We start from the raw sequence: 11,079 nt of genomic DNA, 5'->3' as shown, positions 1-11,079 counted from the left end.
GGCGCCCGGTGGATACAGCCGCCGGGTATCGTCCTATCGTGCTGCTGGACGAGGCGGGAAAATTGCTGGAACGTATTCTGGCTGCCCGCATCGTTCGGCACCTGGTCGGGGTGGGGCCTGACCTGTCGGCGGAGCAGTACGGCTTCCGGGAGGGCCGTTCGACCGTGGATGCAATTCTTCGCGTGCGGTCCCTCTCGGACGAGGCCGTTTCTCGGGGTGGGGTGGCGCTGGCGGTGTCTCTTGACATCGCCAACGCATTTAACACTCTGCCCTGGACCGTGATAGGGGGGGCACTGGAGAGGCATGGAGTGCCCCTCTACCTCCGCCGGCTGGTTGGGTCCTATTTGGGGGCCAGGTCGGTCGTATGTACCGGGTACGGTGGGACCCTTCATCGTTTTCCGGTCGTGCGTGGTGTTCCGCAGGGGTCGGTTCTCGGCCCCCTCTTGTGGAATATCGGGTACGACTGGGTGCTGAGGGGCGCCCTCCTCCCGGGCCTCCGCGTTATTTGTTACGCGGACGACACGTTGGTCGTGGCCCGGGGGGATGATTTTAGGGAGTCTGCCCGTCTCGCCACAGCGGGAGTGGCCCTCGTCGTCGGAAGGATAAGGAGGCTGGGTCTCGACGTGGCGCTCAATAAATCCGAGGCTCTGTGGTTTCACGGGCCGCGGAGGGCGCCACCCGTTGACACCCACATTGTGGTTGGAGGCGTCCGGATAGGGGTCGGGGTGCAGTTGAAGTACCTCGGCCTCGTGTTGGACAGCCGGTGGGCCTTTCGTGCTCACTTTGCGGAGCTGGTCCCCCGATTGATGGGGACGGCCGGTTCTTTGAGCCGGCTGCTCCCGAATATTGGGGGACCGGATCAGGTTGTGCGCCGTCTCTACGCGGGGGTGGTGCGATCGATGGCCCTGTACGGTGCACCTGTGTGGGCTGAGCCGCGCAACCGGGCCACTATGGCTCGGTTCTTGCGCCGGCCGCAGCGCACCGTTGCCATCAGGGTCATCCGCGGATATCGCCCCGTCTCCTTCGAGGCGGCGTGTGTTTTGGCGGGGACGCCGCCATGGGAGCTGGAGGCGGAGTCGCTCGCTGCCGACTATCGGTGGCGCAGCGAGCTTCGTGCTCGGGGCGTGGCGCGGGTCCCCGAGAGTGAGCTGCGGGCGCGGAAGGCCCATTCTCGGCGGTCCGTGCTCGAGTCGTGGTCGAGGCGATTGGCCAGCCCCACGTGGGGGCTACGGACCGTCGAGGCGGTTTACCCGGTCTTTGATGACTGGGTGAATCGTGGCGAGGGACGTCTCACCTTTCGTCTGGTGCAGGTGCTGACCGGGCACGGATGCTTCGGGAAGTACCTGCGCCGGATAGGGGCTGAGCCGACGACGAGGTGTCACCATTGTGGACACGACCTGGACACGGCGGAGCATACGCTCGCTGTCTGCCCCGCTTGGGAGGTGCAGCGCCGTGTCCTGGTCGCAAAGATAGGACCTGACTTGTCGCTGCCTGGCGTCGTGGCGTCGATGCTTGGCAGCGATGAGTCATGGAAGGCTATGCTCGACTTCTGCGAGTGCACCATCTCGCAGAAGGAGGCGGCGGGGCGAGTGAGGGAAAGCTCTCCTCACTACGCGGAAACCCGCCGCCGCCGAGCAGGGGGTCGGGACCGGGGTCGTATCCGTGACCTGGCCCCCTAAGAGCTAGGGGTCCCACCCGTTTTGTGCGGGGAGGGACCCAGACGAGGGGTGGCGTGCTCTGCACGCTCACCCGCAATAGGAAGCCGGGTGATGGTAGACCGCGTTCCCCCGACCGCTCTGGGGGAAGGTGTAACGCGGCGCCATCAAAGCGGGCTCTCGGCCCGCTGAACGAGGGAACCGGTGGTCGTTTCGCTGGCGGCCACCGGTCCGGCGTCCGTGGGACGGTGGGATGGATGTAATGTGCTCTGCGTCAACCCTGTCCCGCCGTTTCAATAGCCCCGACTGGGCTCCGGCCCGGTCCGAGGTAGGGCGCCGGTTGTGAGCGGCAGGAGTTTTTAGTGAGGTTCAACTCCCACATACCCCACCTGCCGCGCGGGTGGGGATCCGGCGATTTTCTCCTGTGGAAAAAAAAAAAAAAAAAAAAAAGATCGTTGTCGATGGGAGCTGAGCACTTGACGCGAGCCCCGCGCTTAAAACGCGCACGCGAACACCAAAAAAACAATTTCTTGTTTATGGTATTTTTATATTGCGGTGAAGTACGGAAGCGTGGTAGGGGCGTTGCGCGGTTTTTTGCGTTTTTTACACACAACAAAAAAAAAACCAAACACTGTGCGTGTCATTTGTTAATACGATGCTCATTTGCGGTTAACGAGGGGAGGAAGAATATCGTAAAAAGATTTTCTAATGATTCGTTACGACGGATAATTGTTAGTTTAGTTAATTGCGGTCGAAAAAGAAACACCTCTGGGAATGTACTGTACCACACACGTAGTGTTACAAGTGTTGTGTGGATGAACTGTGCTTGGTATGCTTAGTACGAGTCTATTAACGTTCTCGATAGCATAAAAGTTAACTCAAATTTGTATTAGGGGCGCTGTTCCAACTGCATATAAATTTGGGTTAACTTTTACGCTATCGAGAACTTTAAAAAACTCGCACTAAGCACGCTGGTGGCGTGTAACCGCTATTCTAACTTCTAACGCTGACCGCCTCACCTAAGCTCACGTGCTCAAGCTCAGAGAATTTCTAACGCTAGCCCCAGCAAGAGCAGTGCTTCACTGAATCTACTACCGGATCGAAATCGCGACCCAACGAGAAGATCCCGCGAGAAACTCAGTGACCCCAGTAAGCATGCGGTACAAAACACAGAGAGAACCGAAGTCCCTTTATAGAACCACGCGAGGCCAGACCTATTCTTTATAAAATAAGAGACTTTGTCCAAGCGTGAGAAATCTCTTCGCTCTGTTGAGGACTTCCAACATTTAAGCATCGCATTTAACTTTACTTTCCAAATAAGTTCAATACTGAACAGCACTCAAAACATCGGCTCTTTGTAAACTAGAAAGAAAGAAAGGAAGAGAGAGAGAGAGAATACACTTTATTACACACCAAAACACAATTAACATTAAAAAACAGTCAACAATCAGATACGTTTGTACAATAGGCGGCCTTATCGCTAAAAACGACATCTCACAAACGATCTCTCCAGACAACCGTTTAATTTAAAGAAATACTAGAAAAGATAAAGATATAACAGGTATGTTTGCGGTGTACTTTTGGCAATACCCTAGCCGCTTTTTGAAGCCATTTTTCATTATGCTTTTCATTGGCTGCAACATAAGTCACGTAATCTATATTAATACGTGAAGCAAAAACTTTGTATCCCTTTTTACGAAAATTGCGCGGACGGAGGAGTATGAAATTTTCCACACTTATAGAGAATATAGAGAAGAAGTGCACAATGCTAATTTTTTTTTTAAATAATGCATAAAAGATACATTAAATCAATAAAGAAAACATTACACACACTACATACCATGTATTTGACGCACACACGCATGCATACTATTTATTGTCAAACTTTCTTGACGTTTGTTGTCAAATTGAGAATAGATTAAATATTGTTTGTCTTTATTAATATTTTTTATAGAGTAGCCTTGGCGAAATTTGTGAAAAAGTATAAAATACAATCATAATAGTGTACAAACTTACAATTCCAATTAATTATAGTCGAATTTCGACTACTGCGGGACCTCTAGTAACAATAAAACGACATCATCATTTAATATTATTTTGAACTAATTTACAATAGTGTATTCACGAGCTCTTGGAACCAACTACCCCACAGTCTTCTCGCTCATAAGTTCAGAAAGGTGAATGAAGTTTTATAGTCTAACTAAAGTCATGGCTCAGAAAATCGGCAAGCTAAAGGGACAATGGGCTGGAGGTATATACCTTAGACGCGACGATGGCTTTTTTTTTTATTGCTTTGATGGGTGGACGAGCTCACAGCCCACCTGGTGTTAAATGGTTACTGGAGCCCATAGACATCCACAACGTAAATGCGCCACCCACCTTGAGATATAAGCTCTAAGGTCTCAAGTATAGTTACAACGGCTGCCCCACCCTTCAAACCGAAACGCATTACTGCTTCACGGCAGAAATAGGCAGGGTGGTGGTACCCATCCGCGCGGACTCACAAGAGGTCCTACCACCAGTAAATTATGGCTGGAGCAAACCTTCTGTAGGGCGTCCCTCAGCCACAGGAACAATGAGTTGCAAAGAGTCTCCGGCTGGAAACGAATGAGGAGTTGAGTGACGTAAATCAAAAGAGGTCTAGCTCCAACAGTGGGACAACAGACAACTGTGGGCTGATAATAACGAATGTAAGTTGATATTTCAAAACTGTAAACATAATTTTAAACGATGATCGAATTATCCGGCACACTGAACATAACTACATATTGTTATTGTTCATAATAATCCTAGCTCCTTTAAGTAAAGTTTTGAGAGACTTGTGATAATATCTAGTGGACTGAGTATTGGTGATGAAAGAAACCGCCGCTGATCTCGGTTAGTTCATTGGCATATTACGAAAAAAAAAAAAACTAAAAACCATAAACAACATTATTAAGTTTTTAACACGTGTTACCACTATTCGAAAATTGTTCCCGCCAAAAAACAGGGATCACCCACGTAGAGTTCACAAAATACCACAGATAGTTAAACTTAATGTTTTAACACCTCAATGCTCGTACTTCCGTTGACAATGATCAGTTTTGTTATATAAAAAAAAACCTTTTTTTGCGTGAAATAAAAGCAATTTAGATATACGGGAACTTAAAAAGTGGGGTGACTTTTTATCTGAGTTTTTTTTTGTTCGACGATATACTAATCTTCGGATCACAGGTTGAACGCCGATAAACGATTTATTAGCAGTTAGTGATGTTAACTTTTTGTAAGCTTCCACTTGTCGGTTGTATAGTGCGGTATGAACCTACGTAAATATAAGTGCCAGAATCGCGACTGTTTCTGTTACGAAGCCATGATACGTTCCTGTCTGAAGAATAACGTAACCGTCATACAATGCAACTGAGACTTTGACCTCAAGCCTCAATGACGTCGTGATGTCTACCGGTTTCCGCTAACACTGAACCAGAACAATAAATGGAGACAGCCATTTATAGTTAACATGTATAAAGAAAAAAAAAGCAATTTTAAATTTGTTAAGCAAAGCCACGGTGACCGGCTGCGTCAATCGATTTCCCTCTCTACAAATTGCATTGGGCTTTTTAAAAAATTATTAAAATCAGAACAAAAACAATAATCTAAAGTACGAGTATTAACTCGACCGAACCCTGCTTAGATGTTCACGACAGTCCGGTCAGTTTCTCCATCTCTCCTAATGCCTTTTAGTCGTCGTGGCCTAACGGATAAGACGTCCGGTGCATTCGTGTTGAGGGATGCACCGGTGTTCGAATCTCAGACGGGTACCAATTTTTCTAATGAAATACGTACTAAGCAAATATTCACGATTGACTTCCACGGTGAAGGAATAACATCGTGTAATAAAAATGAAACCCGCAAAATTATAATTTGCGTAATTACTGGTGGTAGGACCTCTTGTGAGTCCGCGCGGGTGGGTACCACCACCCTGTCTATTTCTTCCGTGAAGCAGTAATGCGTTTCGGTTTGAAGGGTGGGGCAGCCGTTATAACTAAACTTGAGACCTTAGAACTTATATCTCAAGGTGGGTGGCGCATTTACGTTGTGGATGTCTATGGGCTCCAGTAACCACTTAACATCAGGTGGGCTGTGAGCTCGTCAACCCATCTAAGCAATAAAAAAAAATTTAAAAAAATGCCTGATTTAGATACTCGCCGAGTACAGAAGAATAGGCGCGAATGTCTGAATGAAATAAAAACAGATTATACGGATGCATTCGATACTCGCCATGAACACTCATCTATTTCAAGCCCGTGATCGGTTATTTTAAAGTCGTCTAAAAAGTACACAAATCCGTATCAGCGAATCGTACTTCATCGATTATCCCTACCTCGATGTTTGGAAGTCAACATTCACTCAATGATTGCTCTCACTTTGCGAAAGATCGTGCCTCATGGCGTCGCATCGCGAGAGCATCGATGTCACAGGATACATGACCATGAACACTCTGTCAAGAGTGTACGACTAGGAAAAGGAAAAAATAATTCACTGAATTTAGACGAATATGTAAAGAGGTCTTTAAATGGTTGCATTCGTGCACGAATTATCCGGCTAGTTAATCTAAATGAGGTATTAAGCGAATCTAAGTAAGAAGATAACGTACGATCCATCAAGGTTCCGAGATCGCGACACTCTGCTGGTTCTATTAGAAAATGTATTGCGTCTAGTAGTGTTTTCCGAGACGCCTCTGATATTATTCAAAACCGACAAAAACGTGTAATTTACTGCCGAGGTTATTTTTTAAAAAGTTCAATGGCATGTCCTTGTTGACATTCAGATGACATAAAAACTTTTTAGTGTTAGCCAACCTAAGCAAGTGATAAAAACATATTTTGTACATACATTAATTATATTTAATTTTATAGATTTTTTTATGAATGTCCTCGTAATTAAAAATATTTTTTGGAGCCGTGTTCAAAAAATAACACACACACACACTCACGCGTACAAATTAATATGCTTTTTTCCCACATTTTTTTTTGGTTGCCATATTTAATATTATTAATAGATGTTTGTTAGTTGGAAAAATTAAACTTTATCTCAGACATCATCACATCGTGACAATGTAAACTTGAATTAATAACATAAACAAAAATTTAAAAAAGGAAATAAGATTTTTTCCTTTTTTTTATTTTTGTTTATGTTTCATTTTCCGTGACGCGTGTCCGTGGGGGAACGTGAAATTGTTATCTCCAGTTTTTACATCACTAAAACCAATTTCACGAGCCATCAGTTTATCTCGATCCCATCGATACATCTTAACTTACCAAGCCATAAACAGCAGTAACCGTCGAACGTGCCAACAACAATGCCAAACCCCAGTTGCATCTTCATCGAGATCTAAAACGTATCCCCTGCGGATTAAAACATGCGATAATCCTTCATAGTACTAAAAATTTTATACTTCTATACGGTCAGTCAATAGCCCCTTTATATTATCATTGTCCGACTTTTTCGACTTCGACTATACAATCAGGGTATTATCTTCAAAAACTGACCCCAAAGAGCACTCAGGGCTGTGATGCGGGAACAAAAATTCCGTTCAATACGGTGAAATAACGAATTGAAAAAAAAACTTAATCGGCCATTTTGGCATGCTCTTCGCTTGTGACATATATAGCATGGTGTTTTACTAAATAAATAATTATAATTTAAATTATGTACTCCTTGAGAATTATAGATAAATTAATTAATTAATTTTAAATAAAATTAATGGTTAAAGATAATTAATTTTATACATTTTTGTAGGAACCAAAACATCAAAATTTATTTAAAGAAAAAATATGTTACATCAACAAAACCATTTTGACGTATTTGACCATTTTACTTTGACAAAAATGAGATAAAAACGTTTTTCTACAATAGAGTATTCCTCTTTTGTGGAAGTCCCTATTTAATATATTTTAATATAAAAAAATTGTATAAAATATCAAATTAATATAAATACTAATTAATAATATAAAATACTTGGGTATTTCTTCTACGACTGCTATTTGCTCTGTGACTGTTGTAAAGAGATTGTTATAGATCGATAAGACCATCCGGATCCTGGTATCCTGAATTCCGATTGTATTTCTAGTATCATAATTCTGTTTTCAATAAAATAAACTCGAAATTCATGTAAAACATTATGCAAACAACGTTATTTCGTTCCTTATGTACAAACATTGTGTGTTATTTATAGATAAAATATACACTCGATGTATGTGGCTTCCACAATTTTTTGTTTTAGAAAATTTATTTATATTAAAGTGATGTTTAAACAACTGTGGCGACGCAAACGTGACGCGCTACAGGTATGTAGGTACCTCAAGGATAATTTTCCATTAATATCTTTGGTGGGCACCAAAGGTTTTTTTACCTAAATATGTATAGTGATATGTACTTTAAGAAATTAAATTAATAATATGAATAAATATAAATATTTACTAACAATCACGCCACGTTAACTGGTCCCGTGATAAGTTCGTAAAGAACTTGTGTTACAGGTACCAGATAACGGAAATAAATGTAAGATTTTTATTATACACATACATATATTTAATATACATCCATAACCCTGGAAAAGACATTTATATTTATCATACAAATATCTTCCCTTGGCGGGATTCGAACCCGCGACCCCCTTGTGTAGTGACCACTACACCAGACGGCCGTTAAATTTCAAATCTGAGGTATATGTTTTAAATGTGTAACAATTTAATAATAACGTTTTTTTTTTATGATTGAAGTATTACTGGTGGCCTGGAGGCCTTTCGAGTTTCACCAGCACAGGTAAGCGAGCAACGGCTCAGCCAGAAGGGATGGGATTTCCTAACAACTACCCGTGCGCCTCCGAAGGAGACCTAACAACTCAAGAGCAACTGCTTCGCGAATGAATCTACTACCGGATCGGAATCGCGACCCGCTGAGAAGATCCGGCGAGAAACGCAGCGATAATAATATCGTGCATTGTAACACGTGCATTAACAAAATTAATACATAATTTTATCTTACTTTGAAAGACAGATAAAGTAACTGGTAAAAAATAAAAAATAAATGTTGCAAATATGATTAATATTAAAAATATTACATGTTAAGCCTTTAAAATACTCTCCTGTAAAATTAGTAAGTTTAGAGGTAATACAGTTTTAATGCGACAAGACGAATTATTTTACTAATTAATTAAAAAAAAAAACAATTAAAAAAAATCCACACACACACTGTATATACTATTGGCAATGTGTACGTTGGGTGCCCAGTCTAGTGCGACGCAGCTTGTCCCTTCATAAAGTGATGACCGCGCGCCATACTGCGCGACACACCTGCTTCAGAAAAACTACAATCAAAAAACAAGATAGATTTGTAAAATTTGTCAAAGGATATATTTATTTATATATATGACAAAAATCGAATAAAACACTAGGTACTCAATAGATTGTTCTATAAATTAAGGCAAGCACCGAAGACGTATAACATAGAGTTAATGTTACAATAGAAACGTTTTTAATAGATTGATCGTGAAACAATTAAAATCTATCTATCTATCTATCTTCTATATATTATATAAGAATGAATTGCTGTTCTTTAGTCTCGCTAAACTCGAGAACGGCTGGACCGATTTGGCTAATTTTGGTCTTGAATTTGTAGAAGTCCAGAGAAGGCTTAAAAGGTAGAAAAATATGAAAATACTCTGAATTAAATAAAAATAACAACTTTATTTTCCTTTGATGTGTCCCCCGTCGGACGGATTTCTTTTGTTTACTTTAAATTTATTTTATACAAAAGTTCAGGTTTTTTATTTATAGATTGAGGCACTACGAAGTCTGCCGGGTCAGCTAGTTTTATAATAAAAACATTTCGATTCGTTTGGCAAAAGATTAGCTATGTATTACTTAAAAGTATGTTGTGTAGAACGTCCTTCCGCATTCAAATTATAAAATACAAACAAAAGCAAATATCATCATTTTACACGTACCTATAGTTTGTTCACTCAGTTATAAAAACTTCGGTTTTTTAACGAATTATGAATATTCATAATTCGTTAAAAATAGAAACAGGAAAAAAATTGCTAAAAAAGCATTCAATGAATAACAGTAAAATAACTCAACCGACAAAAAAAATTTCAAATTTCCATTGTCCTGAGTCACCGATATAATGAATATTTATGAAGTTAAAATAACACGTATAAAAATGTGAGTAACAATATAATATAGGTTGTGAGTGAAGGCTATGAAAGCCGATGTCCTCACATCGGGCCGGATCGATATCCCGGGCCGTTTCATCACGTCGATGGGAAAAAAGAGGAAAAAATACATAACTTTTTAGGGGCGGCCGTCTTCCCGTTCCCCCTACCCGCCTTCAGACCGCTAGGGAGACACCCTCTTACACGCGAGATCGCAAAAAACACACACATACCTATATAAATAAAACGTGGAAGTGAACCGCGCGTGCCTACAATGCGCTATTAAATTTTAATATCAAATCGAATTTGTATATATGGGGAGTGCTATTCAGTGTGCTTAGTGCGAGTTTTTTAACGTTTTCGATAGCGTAAAAGTTAACTTAAATTTGTACGGAGTTGGGACGATTAGCTACGTTTGCCACTAGGGGCGCTGTTCCAACTGCTTACAAATCAGAGTTAACTTTTAGGCTGTCGAGAACGTTAAAAAACTCGCACTAAGCACACTGGATGGAATGAAAATAAATTGTGATTACGTTCATGAAAGAAGCTGCGCATCCGAGTTAGAAGAATTACGTGTAGGTACCTACATATTAACAAAATCTTACTATAATAATCAAAATTCGAGCTTCTTAGTGAACAAAACTGAGAAAATCTACTTAAATGCGCCACCCATCTTAAGATATAAGTTCTAAAGTCTCAGTATAGTTACAACGGCTACCCCATCCTTCAAGCCGAAACGCATTACTGCTTCACGGCACAGCACGGTGGTGGTACCTACCCGTGCAGACTCACAAGCGGTCCTACTACCAGTAAAACACAGCAAGAACACAAAAATCATACTAATAGATAGTAAGAGGTAGTGCAGTGCAATTTATACATTATTATGTAAAATAATGGGCAACGATCCCATGACTATTCAGCTAAGACCAAAATTTTCAATTACCAAATAAATTTTCCAAATTATGATTTGAATTTTATTGAACTACCTTTGTTTTTTTAATTCCTTAGATGGGTGGACGAGCTCACAGCCCACCTGGTGTTAAGTGGTTACTGGAGCCCATAAACATCTACAACGTAAATGCGCCACCCACCTTGAGATATAAGTTCTAAGATCTCAGTACAGTTACAACGGCCGCCCCACCCTTCAAACCGAAACGCATTACTGCTTAACGGCAGAAATAGGCAGGATGATGTTACCTACCCGTGCGGACTCACAACTTTTTTAATAAA

Source organism: Bombyx mori, chromosome 15 (assembly GCF_030269925.1).
Source record: "Bombyx mori chromosome 15, ASM3026992v2".
Taxonomy (NCBI): domain Eukaryota; kingdom Metazoa; phylum Arthropoda; class Insecta; order Lepidoptera; family Bombycidae; genus Bombyx; species Bombyx mori.
This window is presented reverse-complemented; position numbering follows the sequence as displayed.